Genomic DNA, 23,726 nt, shown 5'->3' on the forward strand with positions numbered 1-23,726 from the left:
AAGGGCAGGCAAAGAATAGAGAAAGAAACACAACCAAGCATAAGTTACCTTTCCTGACCAAGATTAATTATTGAGGTGTGGCAAGGACTGTTGTGAATTTGTGATTCACTGTATAAGCCATTCCTTCATTTCTTAGAGATGGGTAGGGCTACCAGATCTGGGTTGAAAAAAATGAAGGCAACTACTAGCTGGGAACAAAATATTATATTTTTCTCTATCTCATTGCTCCCAACTTTAATTTCTTGGGGCTGGGAGGAGTGTCTTTATTTAATTAACATCATCAAGTTTATAATAGCCCTAAGGCCAGATACAGTCAAAATATCTAGGAATAGCAATATTACATTCTTCTCTTTAATTAAAGAGATCAGGGAAAGGAAAAAGAAAGCAGAACAGCAACAAAACGCTTTGTTTGCATCTAGTAGTCATCTGCCCAAATCTGGTAGCCCTAGGGATGGATTGAACGTTTTCCCTGTTTCTCCTTCCTAGAATCGATTTGAGCCTAGATGCTGGGAATTTCCAGGCCAAGAACCCCACTTGGCCTGCTGGGAGCCATACTACAACTAGTAGTGTGGGAGTAGGAGAAATTCTAAATTTGAGTTCCTTCATTTCCTTTGCATTGAGTTACAATTAAATATGGCTGACATGACTACTCTTCAGTCACCCATTGGATCATCTCCTTCTCTCACATTGAAAACTGCAAATTGGTAACCATTTTGAAGGTCTTCAAGGGCGCTCCCAGAACTTTGAGCAGCTGCATGCATGCCTTGCCAGGGTATGCCCTTATGCTGTCTGGCTTAGCATTAACAATTGACCTGGATCAAAACAGAACCCAAAACAAACATAAGGACAGAATTGAGCAAACTTTCTGCAGCAGTAGGATGGAAACAGGCATCCTTAAGGTCCCTTAAGAGGGATAACACTAGGGGAATCAATATCAGTATTGCCCCCAAAGAAAAATTAAGAAGTACCCTTTTTTAAAGCTTGATTGTAATAGAAACTAGAGGGTTTTGTTTAGTTTTTAGGAAATCTAATATTAAATGGTTTTTTTACAATAAAATGAAATACTAATTATTGCAAGAAGAGCAATGACAAATCTCGATAAAATAGTTAAGAGCAGAGACATCACACTGACAACAAAGGTCCACATAGTTAAAGCAATGGTGTTCCCCGTAGTAACATATGGCTGCGAGAGCTGGACCATAAGGAAGGCTGAGCGAAGGAAGATCGATGCTTTGGAACTGTGGTGTTGGAGGAAAATTCTGAGAGTGCCTTGGACTGCAAGAAGATCCAACCAGTCCATCCTCCAGGAAATAAAGCCAGACTGCTCACTTGAGGGAATGATATTAAAGGCAAAACTGAAATACTTTGGCCACATAATGAGAAGACAGGACACCCTGGAGAAGGTGCTGATGCTAGGGAGAGTGGAAGGCAAAAGGAAGAGGGGCCAACCAAGGGCAAGGTGGATGGATGATATTCTAGAGGTGACGGACTCGTCCCTGGGGGAGCTGGGGGTGTTGGCGACCAACAGGAAGCTCTGGCGTGGGCTGGTCCATGAAGTCACGAAGAGTCGGAGGCAACTAAACGAATAAACAACAAACTAGTAATTGCTGGTGGTCTTTATGCCACTGCAATTAGATAAGCATGATTTTCTTTCCTTCTGATATGTTTTCAACTCACAGGCCTTTCACACTTAAACAGTTGACACGTTTGCAGATTCTTCACGCACTCTCTTCTGTTATAAACACAGTGGTTGAAAAGGGGGAGTCAAAAATAAATGGCACAGGCAGTGATTATATGCATCAGAGCTGTGCTTGTGTTATCCAGTTCATGTACTTTGGCTTGTTTATGGTTGTTATAGGTGTTCATTGAGAAAAACAATCAAAGAAGGTAAATATATCTGCAGCGCAACTTGAATGGGCCCTTGGTGCCTTTCCCAATAAGATGTTCAACTCTGTCTGGCCATCCCACTCACAGCTGATCTATTCCCCTACCTCCCATCAACCTACATATGCAAACAGGAAGACAGAACTCAGACAAAATGTTTTAAAGGGTTTATATGTAAGTGTGTTTGTTCTACAAACAGATGGTATGAAACCATATAGAGCCCCTGAGCTGTTCCCATCTGACAGTTATTAATATTTCAAACAGATGTTTAGCTAGTCAGGCTGTCAAACACTAAACAATGAGATTGTTACAGCATCTTTCCTCCCCTACACTTCCAGCTATGCCAGCATTTTGGAGCAAATGCAAAATGCCAGGAGTTGAATCTTCTTTGATAAATCAGAATACATGCAATTAGCTTTGAAATCCAGATTGCCCTCCCAGCTGATCCCAAACTTTTAAGAGGCTTCAGAAAGTGCTTGTTTGTATTCTTTTGATATTTGAGAGGAAACACTCTGTACATGTCAAAAGTGCTGTTCATTTATGTGATTGTTCCTGAAAACATTGCACACTCTAGGCACAATTGTATGTTGATGGGAAGAATTCAGTAATGTGCAGATTGTGCTGCAAAATTACGAACTGTTTTGCTTCGGATGGGTACATTGGCAAGGTTTTTAAATACATACAAGTGAGCTGAATTTACATTACAAGAATATACTAAATACCTTGTACCAAATCCTTTGGTCCATCTAACTCACAGCTTGTCAGGGTTTCTGGCAGTCCAATCGGTAAACTTGTATTAACAGGTGCTCTTCCAAACAAACATATTAATGGTTGACTTGGCAACCTAACTAAACCATAAAAATGTTAATTGACTTTGGATCCTATCACAGCTTTTATGGTATCCATAAGATAAGTCTTCATGATATTTGTTGAGAGTCAGGTGGCATACAAGTTAATAGATGATGTGATGCTGATGCTGATGCTGATGATGATGCTGATGATGATGATCATCATCATCAGAAAAGATGCTTGGTGTTTCACTGATACCAGCACTCCCTTCCACAATGATGTTTTAGCTGTTCATGCCTTGTGACTGGTTGAGGGCTTCTCTGATGGCTCATCTTTTATAGGTGTACAGCTGATAAAAGTCTGGTTTTTTTTAATGAAATATGTTACTTGGAAATTGTGCATATGTCATTCTTTAGCTGTGCTTTACTTTGCAGTATTTACTCCAGGAAATACTTAGAGGATGCTGTTATTTTTGTGGGAAGATGAATTCTGGTTGCTTACTCCTCACATGTGTCTTTTGTGCTTCCTGGTACCTCTCCTTTTTCATCTTACTGCTAGAGGGAAGTTGCAAACTCATTTTAGAAACCTGGGGCAATGCTTGGAGGACCAAGGATGCGTGATGTTAAAAAGCAGACTGTACATGCCTTTTGGGAGGTGAATTGGAGGTGAATGAAAGCCTGGTTCAGGATGAAGAACACAGGGAATATCTTCCTAGCTGGTTGTGGCTGATAGTCCATCTGACTGTGTGGTTTTTGAGGTCCTGTGCAAATGAAAGTCATCGTTTTTCATCTGTTGTGTTTGTTCGTATGCCTCTGAGTGAATTCTGCTTCTTGCTTTGTTTAATAAGATTTGTTCTGGAATGTGTGTGTGAGCCATTTCATGTAACAGCAGACAAGACTTGGGGAATTTTATAAATGGAGGTTCTAGGTTGTTTGGAGGTTCTAGCAGGGGAGTGCAGCTATTGCATACCCTTGACCGAAGACTAAAACACTCTTATCTGATGGCTGTCCTCTTTCACTGAACACACAGCTTCAGGAGCGATGCACATGGCACAGTGAAGGAGGAGGCAGACACCCGCCTAGCCAGCCAGATCAGCTGGATCTACCCTGGCGATCAGTGGCGTGACAGATATTGCAGCCAAATCACTCTCTTCAGATCATATAAATCTTTTTGCCTCTTACTAAAGATTGCATAAATAAAATGGGAAGTCTAGAAAGGACTTGAATCCTGTGTTTAAGTTAGTGATACCTAGCCATTCCTTGTACCTGTTGTGTTGAGATATGGTTTATTGGAGCAGATGCTCAGAATGTTGACATTTTGGTTTCCTTCTTGATATGCATCAAAATCTGTGGATTTTGTTCTATGTGCATTTTTAAACAAACTAATCTGATTCATGTTTCCTAAACTAATGCTTTTAGTCAAATTTTGCAATACAATTCTTATTCCCAAGCATGTCTTAGAATAGATGCGAAATATGTATTTGAAAATAAAACTTATGTTTAACTAAAATATGCATAATGATACTGTAGAGGAGTACAGAGAAAATCTTGAAGAAGGAATGCAGGCACTGTTAAGTAAATTAAAATTCAGTCCAGGAAAGAAGTGAGAAAGAAACTCAAGATAGCCCCACCTTGATTCTTGCAGTATAAGAAAGGGCAGAGGGATATTCTGGCGGGCTTTCAAGATTCTGTTATTATACCCTATAACAATAAAGTTGAGTTCTAATAGTTCTTGTGTTGTCTGTTCCCTGACCTGGCCTACCTTGAAGGGGTGACAAATACCTATTGGGGAAAAAATAAATGTATTTGAAGTAGAATACCATGCTCTTTTTAAAAAAAAGAAATTGCAGGTTCCTGCAGCAGCAGAGTAGAACTTACTTCTAAATGAATACACAAGAACTGATACAGACAAGAGAGAGGCGATCCATTCATCCCTAGATATGTGGAGTTTGTCTTAAAGACTATGACTAACAGGGCTTCACTGAGTAAGCAAACGTTTGTGACTGTATCACCACCAACCTGTTCTCAAGTAGCATTCACTACACAAGCAGACCTGAGCAGCCCATCCCTTGGTAAAATCTCACTGTGTCAGCCATCTATAAGTAGAGCACAAATGTGCATGAAAGGTAGCACTTTCATATGAGCTGGATCATACTGAAGCTTTGCATGAAGAAGCTTGATATGTAAGCATTCATCAGTGGATTTTTTTTTTAATCGTATGGCATAGCAGTTTGGTGTTCATGCTGTTTTTTCTTGCTGGGAAATCCCTGTGAAGTCCAGCAGCCAGATTTGTGGACTATTCAGCCATGACAAGTCACGTTGCCCAGGGTGGGGTGCACCACGAGGAGGCTAGTCTACATTGCACCGAATTGGGCCAAGAGAGAGTGACTGGCCCAAGGTCACCCAGCCAGCTTTCATGCCTAAGGTGGGACTAGAACTCACAGACTCCTGGTTTCTAGCCTGGTGCCTTAATCACTAGACCAAATGGGCTCTCTATCAGTGCAAATGTTTCGTAGCTAGAGGAGCAATGATACAGCCTGGTTTTACAAGGGTAGGAGCTGTTCACCACTGTTACGTGGCAAGTATTATATACGAATATATCTCCCTAAGGGACTGTAGATTGTACTTGGCCCAGAAGTAAAACAAAGAAATTCTTTGCAAATAGATTCTCTTATGTCCTAGTAGAAGGACTGAGCAGCCCTAATGCAAACATGCAATACAAAATATACTATTTTAATATTATAATTATATACTATTTTAATATTATTTTAAGCAGGAAAGATATTAAGACATGTTTATGAAAAGGACAACCATTTAATATTCCAACTCCTAAATTATGGCTTTTATATGAACTTTAACTTTCCTGACTTTTAGCTTTATCACTGGGCATATTTTAATTTCTGTATGCAGCATTGAGCAAGTCAAAAACTGCGGGTCCAATTAGGAAGCCATTAAGTGATCCCTTTGACATTATGACAGAGGCTGGGCTCCATTCTGTTTGATTTACTACATGAAAGGCTGCAAGGCATATTTGGAAGCTATTGGCTTGGAACTACAATTTCCTTTTTTTTTAATAGTAAATTTTATTAGGTTTGAAGAAAAGAATAAAAACTACAAAGAAAGAAAAAAAAACTAAAAAAGTGCAAAAACACAAAAGAAAAAAATTTCAAATTTACAAAAAGATGTGGCTTCTGGCTTTTAACAGCAAGGATATACAAAAATTTCCATAATCGATCTCTTACTCTATATTAAACCAAAGCACCACATTATTTCTATAAGTCATTCCACTTTAACACATAATAAAAATCACTAAGTATAGTTACTCCTCCCCCTTATATTAAAATAAAGGAAAAAATGGTTCATATAAACCTCCTAAACCTCTCTCTCCCCTTCAAAAGATAAAACATAGTTAATTATTCCCTTCCTACCACTATTCTATGCATTTCTATCTACTATAATAAGAATCAAATTAAAAAGCACATATGTTGCCTGCTGTTACACTTAATAATGCAATAATTTTAATAATTTTAATCTTAATAAACCCAAAAAACAAAGCCAATTCAAAACAGTAAATCCAAATCTTTAAAAGGGAATAACATCAATTAAATCCTTAAAGTAAACCAGATAGACAATACAACAGTTTTTATAATTTTCATCTTAATAAACCCAATAAACAAAGCCAATTCAAAACAGTAAATCCAAATCTTTAAAGGCAAATAGCATCAATCAAATCCTTAAAGCAAACCAGATGAACATTCCTCCACCCTTATCCCACTTCAAAATAAACCAAAGCAGTTATATATCCCCACCATATGCACAAAGCTTTCCTCTTGAAAGATTCAGACAACCCAACTGCCCCCCTCAAAGATTCTAGGTGGTTTCAATCCTTATTTGCACAACAAATAAGTACAATTTCAATCCTTATTTGCACACACGAGTGGGACATTTGCAGTATGAAAATTTCAGTAAACTGTTTTTTGGGAAGTCATGGGTAAATACTTGTGATCAGCGTCTTGTCAATCAAGTTTTTAAACTATATGAGTAATTAGAAGAGGCCTTGGGTATTCCTAAATTTGTGAAATGGCAGTATATTTGATTAAAGCATTTCTTGATTTTGCAATTTGGCCCAAATGCATTAGCAGCATCTAGAACTCCTGAATTATTATCAATACAGGAAAGTTTTTTCAATTATTCTAAGTCTTTAAAGCATCACTAAGATGGATATTCATTATTTAATTCTGGACTGTTGGAAAAATCCCATACAGATGGTCCTCATTATCTATAGTTGTGGTATCCATGGTTTTATATATCTGCAACGGATATCAGACTTATATATGTAACATATATGGTATATATGTAAACTTTTTCATGAATCCATAATTTTGACATTGTTTGTTACTTGTGCATAGACAAAATGGTGGGTGGGCTTATACCTGTCACTGTTCTTCCTCCTTGCTCAGGATCTCACTGGTCACAGCTGGCCTCTGGAATGAGTCTCTTGGCTGGTGATGGAGAGAGTCACCCCATTGATCCCACATGGCTCATGCTGGTTTCTATGCTCTACACAGATCTCTCACAGTCTTGGAGCAAACCATGATCAAACAGAGGGCCACACTAGCATCTAGCATGGGCTGAATGCAAAGGACAGACTTGAAATAGTGACCAAGAATTGGGTTTTATCAATAGGTGTGAATGTGTAAGAGAAAGGATAAGAAGATAGGCAAATATTTAACAGATTCCAATAAGTTTAAATGCTAATATGCTGCTACCTGATTAAGGGAGTCCTGTATTCTTCCATCTTCTGATCCTAGTTTAGCATTTGTAAAAATAGCAAATTGTATGTGAGGGTATTTGTAGGATTTGTTGTGTGTTTGTCTGGGAGACTGGGAGTGTTTTGTATAAATGTAAATGGCTTCAAACAGCTTCAAACTGCCATAAGTTGACATTCCTGTCATAAGAAATGGATTGCTGCTTGGAAAAAAAAATACTGAGGGAAACCAATTTGGATCTCAAGTAAAATTTCTTTCCAGCTTATCAACCAAGCAACACAGGCTCAATAATATAGCAATGCCTGGCTTAATGTCAAACTATCAGATAATGAGGACTGGTGACAAGTAAGCAGAAGACACAGTGTAAAGCAACAGTTTGGTGCAGCCTCAAATCTTGTCCATGATGGTCAGAAATGATGGAAATTGAGGTTCCATAATAAGCTTTGGCGGGCCATACCTTGCCAACATGTACTGCAGAGGTTCTTCAAACATGTAGCTGTTTGATTAGGTCAGAATTAAGAAGTTCAGCTTCTTTCTTAATCCTCAAGCTGTTTGGCTATAGAAGAGAGGGGAAGCCTAGAGTCTAAGTATTTTGCCTTGCAATAACTAGTGGAAGAGTGATACTTTTTACTCTCCCCCAGCAGAGAGGATCAATATAAATCTTGTGAAAGGAGGGGCCCTCCATTTTTGCATGAAGAGCTAGTGTAGGGAGTAAGGAAGATGACCTTGATGGAGATATGGAGGATCCATTGTCTAGGCAAAAGGATCTGAACCATTTTTTAAGTGCACAATGAGATAACATTCAGAAGCAGTTCAGGAGGCTCCTAATTCATTGGAGTATAAGGAGAAGTAGGAGGTACAGCAGAATCAGACTTGCAAGATTCTGTTATTATGGCCAGCCTTAATAATAGTAGTTGCCCCCTTCCTGTGGAGCTGATTTCTTGGTCTAGTCTACCTAGTAAGCCTGACAGTGGCAACTGTTTTTCAACCAGTAGTTTGGCTTCTGAAGCGTAGGGAGAGAAAGATGATGTGTCACGGCCGTTCTTATCAGCTTTTTTTTTTCTTTTTCTTTTTCTTTTTTTTGGCAAGTTGGGAGGTCTGGAAGAGTTTTTCAATTTTTTCCTTCTTTTTCTAGCTTGATCTCCCCCCACCCCTGCAAATTACACCTGTATAATCCAAGTTTGCTGTTTCAGGAGGTTTGGGAGGTGCAAAACAAGTACTACGGAAGCCTACTGTACATATGGCCCATGAGTGGTCAGCCCTATTTACATTGTCTTGGGAGTGTTTATATTGCATTTATCAAGGAATGTAATTAATCTTATATTAAACTGGGAAAGTGGATTCATCTTCACATGCCTCTGCAGCTCATAATTGATGCCTTTCAATGAAGTACATATTTAAAACGAAGTACTTATTTTTCACAGTAGCCCTGTTTCTGTTCTTTCTTTGGAATTCTTGCCTGCTTCTAATTTAGTAGTTGTTTCTGAGGAAAGAGCCTTGAAGCTGTTAATGCTGAATGTGCAGAAACAGAGTTGTGCTCTGCATTGTTCAAACTTTGCCTCTGAGCGTACCACTCCTTTCCATCAGTTCATTGAACAGGCACAAAAAGCCTCCACTTTATCAATGAAATATCTTCCTAGCTCCTGGCAAGAACTCCATGAGATTCAGGGAGGGGTGTCAAAGCCTCACACACCCTCCCCCCCCCCCCCCCCCCCGTTGATTTAGGGCACTCTTTGCTTTTTCAGCATCTCTTGTTCCTGGAGGCTATAAAGTTATACAACAACCAACATGCTCAGGAAGTGTGAAATTCATTCTTGTTGACCTTTCTGTTGTATTATTAAAAGGTTTCATGGCTACTTGTTTCAGGGGAGGGTAGACTCTTATTATTTCAGTATCTGCTGGCAGTTGGTAGAACTTAACCAATGTCTGCCTAAGCCTTTGTTAGTAACAGGCACATGTTTTACCACCTCACTTATTCCCCCATGGGCCATAACGCTTCTGGATACCCCACTGCAAGTACTGCTATATGTGTGTGTGCCTTCGAATCAACGTTGACTTCTGGTGACTACTTGGACAAGTCCCTGCAGTTTTCTTGGCAAGGTTTCGGAAGTGGTTTGCCATTGCCTTCTTCCTGGGGCTGAGTGGGTGTGACTGGCCCAAGGTCACCCAGCTGGCTTTGTGCCTAAGGTGAGACTGGAACTCACAATCTTCCAATTTCTAGCCTGGTGCCTTTACCACCACTCCACACTGGCTCTCTATTGCTATATGAGCATAGCTTTCAAGTGATTGTGTCTGCCTCTTTAATGTACGCTTAGATGAGAATGCATGCAAGGGCAGGTACTATATAACCTTAGGTATAATATTCCTATTATCAAAGCCACAGTGTTATCAGACTTATATTCTCTGGCTAGTATGCAGTATTTCTGTCCTGTATTTAGCTGTTAGTCCCTTTCTTCTATGACATTCTGTTTGGGGCCTCAGACAAAGTGTTTTATGAAACCTTAATGCATGATGGCCTGCAAAAAAATCAATGGTACAGCATTGGATGCATAAGCATTGAGGAAGTACAGGTTTCCTACTTGCCTTGGAAATGACCAGTTTGTATTAAATTCTGATACGATTTGAATTACTTTTCTGGAATAACCTCCAGTACTAGGAATCTTTCATTTTGTGGTCATAGAAACTTTACTTGGCCACAATTTCTGTAGACTTATTGCTGGATCAATAAGTTTCTGCATGGAAAAACAGCTGGGGTTTATCTCACTTTGTTAATTAATCTATTAGCGTAGACTGAACTGGTAACGTAAGTGCTTCTGCTTACCTTCAGATCATAGTTCACCATACGTATGAGTAGGCATATTAAAGATTTGGCTCAAGTGATGTTGGGTGGGGGGAGGAATTCTATGCAAAGATGTATCTAGTAGTTACATTACTGAGGAGGGTCAAAGATAGTGCCCAATGGTTTATTGACAAAGAGACCGGCCCATTGCTTTCTTTTCAAACCTGGTTGGGTCTAGAATGTTTTAACTCTTCTAAAGATAAAAAGGACACAATGCCAATATAAACTGTGGGCCTGGGAATTAATCTAAATGCACAAGATGAAATATCATTGCTAAAGCTAATCAAGGTTTTGGTGGAGTGTCCTTATCCAAGAATTCTATGCATATCACTCTGATTTCCAGAAAAGGGAAAACGAAAGTAAAATTGGTTTCTCCCCTGAAATAATTTAGCTTTAAACCGGGAAACAGATGGAGGGAGGGGACTGACTAAATTTCCTTTTTGGGGGAAGGAATCATGTTAAATTTGGATTGTCCTCCTTTTGGATAAATATATTGCTGTATATGTACACATAAAAGTTGCGGGAGCACAGTGAGGATTAACATGCAGCCTTCTTCCAGCTGCTTCTCCTTTTCTCTTGAAACAGTCTTTACACTGACCTGTAAATTTTCATTCTGTTCAGACATAATTTTAAAATTGTGCTTGCATACTGATTTACTTCAGGCCTTCAACTGAAAGTTTAGTCTCTATGAAGTGTGTGTGTGCGTGTGTGCGTGTGTGTGCATGCACGCACGCATACACATTCTTAGTTTATGTTTGCATGAATGTGTCCAATTGAATTTGTACATTATTTTTCTATCTATGTTGCTAAAACAAGAGGCAGTTTGGTGTAGTGGTTAAAGGCACGAACTGGAAGACTGTGGTTCCAGTCCCACCTCAGGCACGAAGCCAGCTGGGTGATCTTGGGCCAGTCCTTCTCTCTCTCTCCCTAGGAAGAAGAAGGCAAGGGCAAACTACATTTTTCATTGCTGTCAAGCAAACTGTGTGGACTTGTCCAGGCAGTGGCCAGGAATCAAGATTGACTCAAAGGTACCCCTCCCACCTGCAATTCAGTCAGAAAGAAGGAAGTGCTATTGTGATGTATCTTGTTTCTTGGGGTGGGGATTCCATACAAAATCAAGGATCAAAGCAGTGCTTAGTCCTTGGCTTCACTCTCTCCTGAGACAGTAAGTAGTTTTGGAAGCCAGCAGGTTCTTAGAATCCTGGTCAGACTGCAAACTCTTTATCTTCTGGCAATAATGAACAGTTGTATTAATACATACAGCTGTCTACATCTCAGAAAGGCTCCTGTCATTCATCCAGTGCTGCTGCAGACTGTAAAAGTGAAGGATTTCAGAATAGCAGGGACATAGTGACCCTCAGAGCCATCCACTTCAAAGCTCCTCACTAAACTTAAATCAGCAGAGTCAAATTATAGAATAAAGAGAAGTTGTGCTAATCGTCAGAGGTCTTATGCAGGTGGAAATGCTTGTATCCCATATATGTGGATATCACGCCCTTCAGTGGCTTGGAGCATAAGTGAAATTGCATACAGCAGTGTTTCTCAACCTTAGCAACGTTAAGATGGGTGGACATGGCTGGCTGGGGAATTCTGGGAGTTGAAGTCCACCCATCTTAACGTTGCTAAGGTTGAGAAACAATGGTATATACTGTGCTGAAACTGTTCTGTTGCATAAATTTAGTTCTTGTTTTCCTCTCACCTGACAATCAGGTGGTAAAAAACAGCCTGATGGGTCTGCCTTTGTGCTTTCCCTGCATTATTTAAATCACATATACAATCCCTTTTTCTTTACAGCTCAAGGCTAGCAACAAGAAGGTGAGACACATGAAATACAAAATGACTAATTTTTTTCAGAATAAGTAATAGACAAGCAGCCAGGAAAACAGTTTAGTGTTCAGCAATAAACATTTCAGTGCACAAAATGCTTAAGGTGTCAAAAAAAAAACCCACACATGCTGTAACTGCTTTTCTAAATAATGTTTTTATTATTTATTTTTATTGCTTTTTAAAATAATAACAGCAAAAGGAAGCTAACAAAAAGAAGCAATACACAAAGATACATACCTTATCAAAAAGAAAAAAGAAATATGTAGCAGGAGCTTGAAAAAGTACAAAAAATGCAACAGAAGAAATATAATAAAAATATGAAATATGTCGTTACAACAGTAGACATACAAATATATATATATATATATATATATATATATATATATATATATATATAAAATGCAAATATAATGCAAATATATATCTATATTTATTTCCAATACAAGTATATAACCATCATGCTTCTTCCTAAACTACTGTATTTTATTTCATTGTACTTATCCATACAAAGTCTACACCTATAGGCAGTCCTCTCAAAGGTGGCAAGTATAACTAGGTCTTCAATCCATTGAGTAAATAGGGCCATACATCTATCTTTCCAATGCAGCAATATCAGTCTTTTGGCCATAGTAAGGGCAAAGAGGGTGCATTTACCTTCTCCAGTTGTCAAATTCCATGTATTGAGCATGTACTGTAATTCAGGAGAATATTGTCCTCCGAAAATTTTAGTTTACTTTTCTAATAATGTTTTAATTCTTGGTATCATAAAGTTTCAGGACATTAGATCACCCTGCAAAGGGTTTTGCATGTGTCTTAGTGCTTTTTTCCTGGACTGAACAGATTGAAAGACATTCCCAATTTTATTTAAGTCCAGCAAAATCTTTGATTTCTGCTCATTAAATATTGTACATATTTATTTAGTTCTTCTTACTTATATGTTCCCTCTTCTAAGAATAGAGAAGCCTTACTAAGCGTTTTATAACAGCCCTCAGCAAGTCTTCAACTCAGCTCACAAGACTAACATGAAAACTATTCTTCCACATCAGGAAATCGTTGTATAAGCTTTTCTCTGTTTATGCCAAACTACTTTTTTTCTCTAATCAGATAGATAGATAGATAATTTAATTATTTTCATGAATAACAACTACTCCAAGCTGTTGGAACGTTGGTGTATATGAAGCCATAAACATTCACAAGATTTTGGCGTTCAAAACCTCATAAAATTTCAGACAGAAAGATTTCTTGATAATATGTGATCTTACAAGATACTGATTTTTATTCAAGTTTGAAATCCTGCCAGGACCATTGCACTGCCCAAACAACTTCTCATATAGTGTTCTTCAAAAGCTTTTGATGATGTCATGGTCCACAGAAATAGAAAAGGTTGGTGTCATGAGTAAGGATGGCGAGCAGGGGGCTCCCTTCCAGACTGTTAAGCACATGCGTATTGGTGAGCCATTCCAAGAGGCACAGATGGGACCGCCTTAACCTGCGGGGTTTATATGGCTGGGTTTTTCCCACGCTTGTTCAGTTTGTTAGGATTACTGTTATGTACTAGCAATAAACATTAGAGAACAGTTCCTTGTCTCAGAGTGTTTCCTGGGAGTCAGGACAGTTGGGAACTATTGATCTGTTGTATACCGTTGTGGTGAATGATATCATAGAAAAGCATTTGTGATGAACTTTGGTGGCCTGGAACAGCTTTTTGTCAAATCCCACCCACCCAGCATCCTTTTGCAAATATTTGGGACAGTGTGACAGGAAGGTTATAACTTCTTGCTCATTCTTAGGTACTTTAAAAATAATTGCCCCACTTCTTCTGCCTATAAGTAATTCATGGACTGGAAGGAAGGCAGCTGTCAGTCAAAGTCATCCTACTGGAACAGATTAAACCTAGAGGTGGCATTTTGTTACTTTTTTCTGGTACCTTCTTGTTCCTGATTATACCTGAAAATCTCTGTGTAAGTCACTGACAAGAGAATAGGTCAAATCATGAATCTATTGGACTAGAGTAATTATCTCAGTATTTCTGTGGAGCTAGACCAAGTGCTAGCAAAGGATGTCACTTACTTTTTAATTGTGTACTAGGTTTACCCTCTTTTTTTGTCTTGTCTTCAATAGTCCTTTTTAAAATTGGACTGATCACTCAGTACTTTGAGAGATGGCATCCTGTTGCATGCCAAAACATGTACTGTGCTCATCTAATTTAGACAATGGAAAGATGAATGAAAATAGGCAGAATTGCCTTAATTCCCAAGTGATTAATCTTGCAGATGTCCTCACTTTGGGATCAGAGGAAATGGGATCAGACAAAATGGCTTAATGGCATCCCCTGAGAATGTCTGCTATATTGGTCTCATCCAGAAGGTCCCTTCTTTGTTTCTCAATGTTTTCAACAACAGATTACCATAAAAACTGGTCAGAGACTTTATCATAAAACTGTAACGTTGTTGGAGGGCATACTTTTGATGCCCTAATCTGATATCTGACATGGAGTTTATCCATGGGCAAAATAAGTCAATCTCCTCCAATATGCTAGCTGTTGCTTATCTCTACTTTTTGTAAAAGTATGGAACTAGTGCAAAAGAAAAAAAAAGAAGGACTTGTCTAATAACTTCCAAGAAGGAGGCCAAAGTGTTTTCTCTACAAGGAAATCTGCTCATGTTCTGCAGTCCAAGATTTAAGCAGGTAAAATGTAACTAGCATAGTTAAAATGAATGTATTGGTTTTATTTCGAATTTCCTCCTGCTTTCTTCTTGTCCCAAATAAATCCTCTGTGTGTGTGTACAGTATACACAAACACACACACTTTTGGCTGTCTTACTTTCAAAGCCAATTTCTTCCTTTAAAGGCTAAGTAAAAATGTAATCTTCCTTGCATTAGATTGCTACCTCTGGTATCTTAAAGATTTCCACAAGGGCTGTTAAGTTCTCTAGCTCTGGGTTTGGCCATTACTGCCTAATAGGACCATGTTTGAGTAGGATATACATATTTGTACACTCTTGGCTGCCAAAACAAAGTCTCAAGAATGTGGAAAAACACAGCAAAAGTGTATTGCATGAAGTAGGGCAAACAAGTAACTGCAAATAGGCATATAGATTGTAGCTGAAAAAATAATTGTGATAATTAATTCAAGCTTGTCTCCTACTTTAACATGATTTGTTGTGGTGACATAGATTCATTTGATTTTGAAGCTCCCTGACAAATGATCCCTTAAAAGAATACCTACTTTGCAGGTAGACGTGCTGCTCATACCCCATTCCATCACGCTGTCCCTCTGATTTGATAAGATTAGACTCAGATCAGTTGCTTTAGCCTGCTTAAACTTCCTGATACCAAAAGTTGTTTAACTTCTTCTGTTAAGCTTTCAGAGACCCTGCTTTTGATATGCTGAGATCTCAAGACCTGCCGAGATCTTGTTTCCTTCTTTGTTATGAAAGAATACTGGGACAAAGGATCTGGACAGCAAGGACTTAGTCATTGCCAATAAGGCAAGAACAGACAATATCTATTTTCAGTTTGTTCCCCTTTTAAAGTGCAAGCTGTTAAGCAATTATTTCTTTTCACAATAAAACCCCTCTGACCCTTCCCACAGGCTAAAAATGTTTGATTTTCTTGAAGTCATCAGGTCATTGTTATCACCACCCTGCAACCCTGGAGGGCGAACAAATCAAGAACCCAAAGAAATAAAGCAGGCAACTGTAGACATGTAGAAAGGTTACCCACCCCTGAGGCAAAGGGACAAAATAGCTTCACCTCACTGAAGATAATTTTTTGCGTTCTATCTGATATATGTCAGCCTGCACATACTAATAGTGTTTCTCAACCTCAGCCACTTTAAGACGTGTGGACTTCAACTCCCACAATTCCCTAGCCACTATACTAATACATGATTGAAGAGGACCCTTCAAGCATTAGTAGCAAAACCACTGTATTCACTAACTGCTTGCTGCCTTTCTCATTTTGTCTCTTTTAGTTTAAATGACAGTTACTCTCATGTTAACCAGTTTCACAAAGAGTCAGTGGCTTTTTCAATTTCCAGCTGGGTCTCACACACAGGGCAAGTTTTTATGTCTCCCTCCTTTCTTGCTAGCTTGTTTGTAAAATCACTTTCCTCCAAAGGAACATTTACTATGCCCAGGTGCCTCAGCTAACTGAAAATAATGAAGTAACAGATTAGTTTGGTTTATCATGCTTAAGTGTGTTTGATATTTTATTCCTGTAGTTGAGAGGACTTTTCTTTTAATCTTCCATTTTCTTAATCCTGCTCCACATTCTGGTCTGGCTCTTCAACTTTCTAGAGCAGAATTTTCAAGGACATTTGCTCTTAAACTGTTCTCCCTAATCACTGATTCTGTCCAGAGGTGGTGACTTTATCATGAAGCATTGTGGAGTGGATTTGATTAGCTTGAAGGCCAGTAGAAGAGTTATGGGGTGAAAGCAAGAGAGGAGAAAGCTAGTGGAAGCAGCAAGTTGGGCTTTTGCAAAAGGTCTAAGATGGCAATATATTTTCTAATTAAAAAAGGAGGCTTTGTGGGCTCACAGATTTAAATGGCCATCTAAAAATGTTTATTTGCTCCTCTCCTGCTTATTCTCCCACCAGAAGAATATTGTAAGGGTAAGGAACTATGCATATCAAAGGAATTTTTTTAAAAATCCATATGATACAAACATAATAATTAGCACTATGCAGAACTTCAGATTAGATTCCAGAAGAATGCTTTGGAGTGCAAATGTAGCACATACCTGCTTCTCTTTAAAACAGCTGTGTCTTCTAAGAAGCAGCTGCATTAAGAAGTAGAAGGCAGGTGCTGTTTGCACTCCTGCATGCTCCAAAGCACTGTATCAAACCCAAAGTGTTGCACAGCCCTAACAATAATGACTCCTTTCTGCTTCCAATATTTTATAATGAAAACCACAGTGGTTGCATTTTTATTATTTTAATCTGGTCTAACTGTGCAAAACAGTGACTTTATACAAGCTGGATTAAGACAGCTACATACTGTAGTGCAAAGACAAAGTATGTAAAGAACAAACATACATTTTGGATCTTGGGAGACATAAATGTGAGGGCATAATTTGGAAGGCAGAAAAAGGCAGGCCAAGTAAGGATAACTCACACTCCCATGTCTGTTCCAGATCTCATATTTTCCCTTTGCAAAGTTGGACTTTGGTTCAGTTTTGTAGGTTATTGTAACACACTGGCAAATGTAATTACAGTCTGCTTGGTAAGCAACCTGCAAACATATAACTCAGAATCAGACAGAGCTTACAAATAATTCCAGCTGAAAACCTAGCAGCAGACAGGGGAAACTGAAAAGAAGGATCCGCAGACCAAAATCCAGCAGAGATGAAACACAAATGGTATGTCAGGCATGATCATGCTAATCCCCTGCTTCAGAAGACCCACTTGTTCTTGGAACACTCAGTGTCATGAGTAAGGATGGCGAGCAGGGGGCTCCCATCCAGACTGTCAAGCGCATGCGTAGCACTGAGGAACTGTTCAGCCATTCAAAGAGACACAGATCGGGACCGCCTTAACCCTTGGGGGTTATATGTCTGGGTTTTTCCCACGCTTCTTCAGTTTGTTAGGATTCTTGTTAGGTACTAGTAATAAATATTAGAGACCAGTTCATTGTCTCAGTGTGTTTCCTGGTAGTTAGGACACTCAGTTTGGGCTCATTTTGCCAGCACTGAATCTCCCTTCTTTCTACGCCCTATGAGTTTGTTATCAGGACCATCATCTTTTCTTATTTTTCTTCCTTATTATAGTAAATCATGCTTTGTAGAACTCTCAGGTAAAGATGCCCTTGAGTTGAACTCAACTCCTGGACAACACATGGATAGTATGTGTTGCTTTGACCCAGTTTTTGGCATTGGGAATTAAATTTGGCAAATAAATTCATAAATCAACCTTCTCTATCTGAGGATAATCTGATCTAATGAAGCCTTTCTCAAGAGGTATCAGTACCTGTTAAGAAGTACCTGTCTTACTCAGAAACTAAGCAAGACCAGGGATTAGTATTTTGATGGGTTCTAAAAGAAGGCATTGGCCTCTTTTGTACGGTTGCCGAGCAAACTGCATTGCTATATCTACATAATCACTTAGAGTTGAGCTCAGCTTGAGAGCATCTTTACCTAAGAGTCCTAGAGTGTGTAATTAATTATAGGTAAAGCATAGAACTAGGAAAGGATGATAACCTTCCTAACCATACCTAAGGCTTAGGACTTTTTCATAAAATAAAGAATAATAACAGACTTTAACTTTTATCAGTCTGAGAAGGCCCATAACATGTCACCAAGCTTCACTTTGTTCATATTTTCTTCAAAAATAGATAGATGTATAAGAATAAGAATTATAGTATATGCATGGAACATTGGATGTGGGGAAATTGCCCCAGTTGGACAGACATGGTACATGTAAAAGAGCAGACAAGCCCTATAGGTGCTTGAAACCCAGTATTTCTATTAAGCAGTTACCAATGCTTCTCTCCTGCTGAACATATTGGAAACCTGTAAGCTGACAGCCCAAATCTACTTTTTGCAAGTGTGAAATGAGTAATATCACAAAAATGGGATCATACCTTCCAGGTTCTTCCCTACCTGCTCCTCATACCACACCCCTTCCACCTCCCTCTTGCCTCCTCTTCCATTGGCATCTTAATTGATCTCATTGTTCACAATCCCCCAGAGTCCAGAGACTCCAGCTGTGTTTAAACAGAACAAAATGTCTTTCAATTTCCCCTACCATTTAAAAGAAAATTGAATTCTTTATCTGCAGTTAGAGAAGAAAACCTGCGAACATATGAAATGGTAAATAGTTAAATAATCAGAGAAGGAGAAAGAGATTCCAAATTGTCCAGAAAGCTAAATACAAAGGGGTTTTTTTTCTGCCTGAGCTCTTCATTCCTTTTAAATATTCTTATCAATTCATCTCTGAAAATGAAGTGAAGAGAAAGAACAAAAGAATTACTAGGTAGTGTAGTGACAGATCTGAAGTTCTTGTCTGTCTGTCAAAATGCAATACTCTTTGCTTCTGTTTATCTCCTTAATCTAAACATCAATCTGTAAAAACCAAAACAGAGTGGAAAAGGAAGCATGACAGCACCAGGACTACAAGGAGAAAGAAAGAAAAGGAGAGAGACAATGTGGCTTTCACAACAGCTTATGTGTCCTGATGGAGCTGTCAGGATAAATACACTCTTTCAGAGATGGAGTAACATAAGCAAGAAAAGCGAATGAGAGAAACCAGTAAAATATATTTATAGCACTTCAAATTATATCCTTTAGGGGAAAAAAATGATGACTCTTTTGGCATGGTGATTTATATGTCTCTTCCCAACCCCAACTTATTTTTATGCTTTGCTAGCACTTTGAAGACAACTGTATATTGGGGAACTTTTACTTTAAGGTGAGGCGTCCATTCATTATGCTGATTGGTGAGGGCAGAATAAGGATATTGGTTCAAAATTCTGTATGTTCTTTTTCAAACCTCTCTCTGGGAAAGTGGAAGAAGGTTTAAAAAAAAGCTGGGATTTTCTGGTGGTCTCCCATCCAAGTACTAATAAGGTCAAACTCTATGTAGCTTTTTGAGATCAGCCAGTAATATCTATGCTCAAATATTGGTTTGCCAAACTTTTGAGGTTCTTGGAGATATTGCCCCTGTATTGTGTTTTTCATGAATCAATTCTACCTTGCTTTGTATTAATCTGTACCCTTTAAAGATTGTTTTTTAAAACATTCTTAATATACACAATTAGCAAAACAATATTTAAACTGAAAGAAAAAAAACAAAAGAAACCAAAAGAAAAGAAAAAACAATTGAAAAAAAAACAGAGAAAGAAAAAAGGGGGGAAACTCTACCTTACATACTGTATTTTTCAATAGTCACTGGTTTACTAAGAAATACACTACTATGATATAATCGATCCAAAATATTATTGCAAAATGTCACAAAATCCCTACCATAATAACCTTTAAAGATTGTATAAACGTAGAGTCTGAACCTATTTCTCAAAATGTCTGTTTCTAAATATATTTATCCTCTGCATTTCTAAATGCATTTCGATACATTTGCTGAGCAAAGAACTTTCATCCCCAAATTTGTAATGAATTAAGAAACTGCTAATTCTGGAGGCATCCTTATTCTGTATATGGATGTCCAACTTAGCAAATATGGCAAACACGTCTTCTATGAACTAGTGTTCTCTTCCTTTTAAGCCATTTAAAGTTCCTTAGCCCTCACATATGTAAGGAATAAGACTGGATGGCTTTATCATAATGATTTTATAAATTACATTTGAAAGTTATTTTTCCCAAAGGGGAGTACTGTAGAAATTGTTTCTGAAGGGTTTGCATTACTTTGTTTTGACTTCAGAATGGAGCCCAAGCTCTCTTATTTCTAAATAGATCTCCTTTCTCCCTAGCATTTACAGGTGTTTATACTGAGTCATACAGAAAGCAAAGCAAAAATGGGGGAGGGGGTTGGAATGTCCAAGAAAAGGTCCTACTTTCAATCTTCAGCATCACCAGTTAGGGCTGGGAAAGATTCCTGACTCTGAGGATTGCAATAGTGGCAGAATTTTCCCTTTGTGGATTGCTGTTGCCAGTCAGTGCAAGAAAGCTAAGCCAAATGGACAAATGATTTGGTTCCCACATGGCTTGTACTTTCAGGCTGAGTAGCTCTGTCGGTCCCCTTGACTGCAGTAATTGCCTTATAATCACAGTTATACAGACAGTTCAGTGCTTTTTGATGATAGCAGAGAAGGCAAAAAATGGTCCAGGACTATATGGAAGAGCTTTTCACATGAGCATTTCAGAGTTCGTTGGGGTGATTTATGCTTTCTTCTTTGGTCTTTGACCTTAATTTCTTCCATTTTGCTAGGCTGTAAAATTCATTACAGACCTAACAGCAGAGTGATTGAGAGGTCACCAAACTACTGTGCGGTTATTTAATCTATCAGATATGCCATTTGCTATTTAAATGGACAAGAGGAAGAGAATATGAAATCAATATGGTTCATTAGCAGAGGACTTGCTGATGGCCTAACTACAAAGTTCCAATAAAACCTGGTGAGGCAAACATGTAAATTGTCCTGGTGTCACTTTGGGGCCTGGGAAGGTAAAACAAGGTGGGGGAAAGTAATTAGATTAGTGTGGAACCACTTCTTTCACCATCATTTCTTTGTTAACTGTCAGTATAATACGGGCTTTGAAAAATTTAACCAACAAATTGGCTGTTCTGAATTACTCCATGTAAAATCGAGAATCTGCCATCTTCCCAACTCTGTGAACTACGCTAGCAGTGATGTGAAGGGGACCAACTGTTATAAAACACAATCACAAGAAGATGGGACTCCTCCTTTCAAACACCTGAGAAGAAATGGTAGAAAAAGATCTGTAATTCCTTTGGGGGTTGATTGGCCATTTTCTCCCTGCCATTCTCTATAGAGTTAGCTGGTTGCCAGCTTCGCTTTCTTGTCTGTATCCATTGAAGCTCTACAGTCTTAGGCTTCTCAAGGGCCATTCTGACATTTTAAAAGTCTCTTCCCTTTTTATTATTCCTTCCATTTCTCTGTCTCCTGCTTCTTTTTTCCCCTTCTCTTCTTTCCTCTAATCAATCACCTTTATACATTGCCACTCTAGCTATCCTAGTAAGGATGGTCCAGCTGTTCCTGATTGAAGCTTGCAAAATCACTGAGAAATGAAAAAGAATAATGCTGAAAATGGGGGGGAAAATCTGTATTTTCAGAGTTTGCAATAATTTAAGTGGGTTCTTTATTCATTGCTGATTTGAACACTGGGGTTCAAAGCATGCACCTGCTTTTGTGGTCTGTTAGAGTATTAACAAACAGCCTAATGATCAGTGTATCTGCCACTCATTTGGAGGATCTGAGTATTATAAATGGATAACAGTGTAACACACAAATGTAGCCAGCCAAACCCCATTAGCTGGATTTGTTTGTTTCTTTACGAAAAAATGCTTTGAGAAGGGGCAATCTGGACTGAAGAACAGTTTAAAAGGTAAGGCTCCTTCAAGTCAAGCTCAGCTTTTGGTGAATTCAGAGACATGTCCACGTTGCTTCCAGTGTAGGACGGAACTGTTCCTGTCTCCAACTCTGACTAGTACACTACCACCACTTTTCATCTGGTAAGATAATGCATGCATAGTTTTGGCTGCTAGCATAAGTAAGCGTGTTCAGAAAAAAAGTAGAAGAGAGATCAGGGCTTCTCCAACTGCTGAAGACCCTGAAGTATTTGATACCAGTCCTTAAAGAAGGGAAGACTCTGGTTTGCTCATCTTGAGGATTGCAGATAAATCAGGAGTGGTAAAATTCTCCCCATTTCATTGAGCTCGTATGTGCTTTAATACTGTCACTACTGGCAATAAGCCTCAAGGTGGGGAGCTACAGTATGACATGGAACCATTTCCCATCCTAAACGTGCCAACTTCACTTAATAGGGTAAAAATTAGAGTCCCCATTGCGGAGCATCCTCTCTGGGGATTAGCTCATGTATGTTTTCAATAATTGATACCAATTAATGATTTATTTCCCTCAGCAGTAGATTCACACTTTTCATTTCCCTTTCCTGGATTCTTGACGGAGTGCAAATGAGCTACTATATATTGACATTATATACTGTGTCACTGCTTCTATAAAATAGGAATCTTCTAGCCTGCCTGCACCAGGAAAACTAGGAGGCGGGCCTTCTCTGCAGTGGCACCCGCCCTCTGGAACATCTTGCCCCCCGGGAGGTGAGATTAGCCCCATCGCTCCTGGCCTTCCGGAGGGAATTGAAGACCTGACTGCCATCAGGCTTGGGGCAGGGAGGAGAATAGTCATACTTGGGTTTGGCTAGTGCCTTGAAGTGCCCCTCCTACGCAAGGACTGAATGAGACCATAGCCATTGGGATGTTATTATATTTGGTAGTTTTTAAAATTGTTTTAGCCTATTTTTATATTGGAACTTTACTGTATAGTTATTGTTTTATGCTGTAAACCTCCCAGAGTCCCTCCATTCAGAGGAGGTGGGTGGTGACAAATTTGATAAAAAATAAAAAAAAATAAATATTTGGTAGATTCCTTGTCCCAGTCCTACTATGTCCCCTTGAATTTCCAGGGGCAACAATTAGGTTGTTTCTCCTTGTCATCTTCTAGATGTAGCTTTGCCATTTTAGAACTCATGGATGGTCTGTGCATACGATGGAAGAGTGATAGAGCCTCTCTTTAGTATATTTAGCATACCTGATTAGAAAGTAAATTGTTTCATTTGTAGACTGCCCACCTAATTTCTCCCTCTTCCCTGAGGTGAGCTGTTGCCATCTTACAGATTGTTCTCCCACATGCCAGACGATTCAGCCATACTACATCCTTCAGATTAAGGTGAGGGAAGGGAGCCACACAATAGAGTTTAAATTGCTGTTTAATTATTAAGAAGAGGAATAATGGCAACTATAAATAAGCATGTGCTGCATTTTGATCCCCACCACAGAGAAGTTGGCTCTCTAGTTCTCCAGATTATAGTCTAAGAATAACAGAAGAATAACATTGTTCTTTATCCCTGGGATGTAGAATCAGTAGAAATTCTATATCTATAGAGATGTTATATTTACACTTA

At 38.8% G+C, this 23,726-nt stretch overlaps 1 protein-coding gene across 1 annotated transcript in view; it reads left to right on the forward strand.

Moving 5' to 3' along the window:
- CDH23 (cadherin related 23) overlaps positions 1 to 23,726 on the forward strand; it is a 537,138-nt gene that overhangs the window by 301,269 nt on the left and 212,143 nt on the right. The gene's annotated exons all lie outside the window — the stretch shown is intronic.

The sequence above is a fragment of the Candoia aspera genome, chromosome 6 (assembly GCF_035149785.1).
Source record: "Candoia aspera isolate rCanAsp1 chromosome 6, rCanAsp1.hap2, whole genome shotgun sequence".
NCBI lineage: Eukaryota > Metazoa > Chordata > Lepidosauria > Squamata > Boidae > Candoia > Candoia aspera.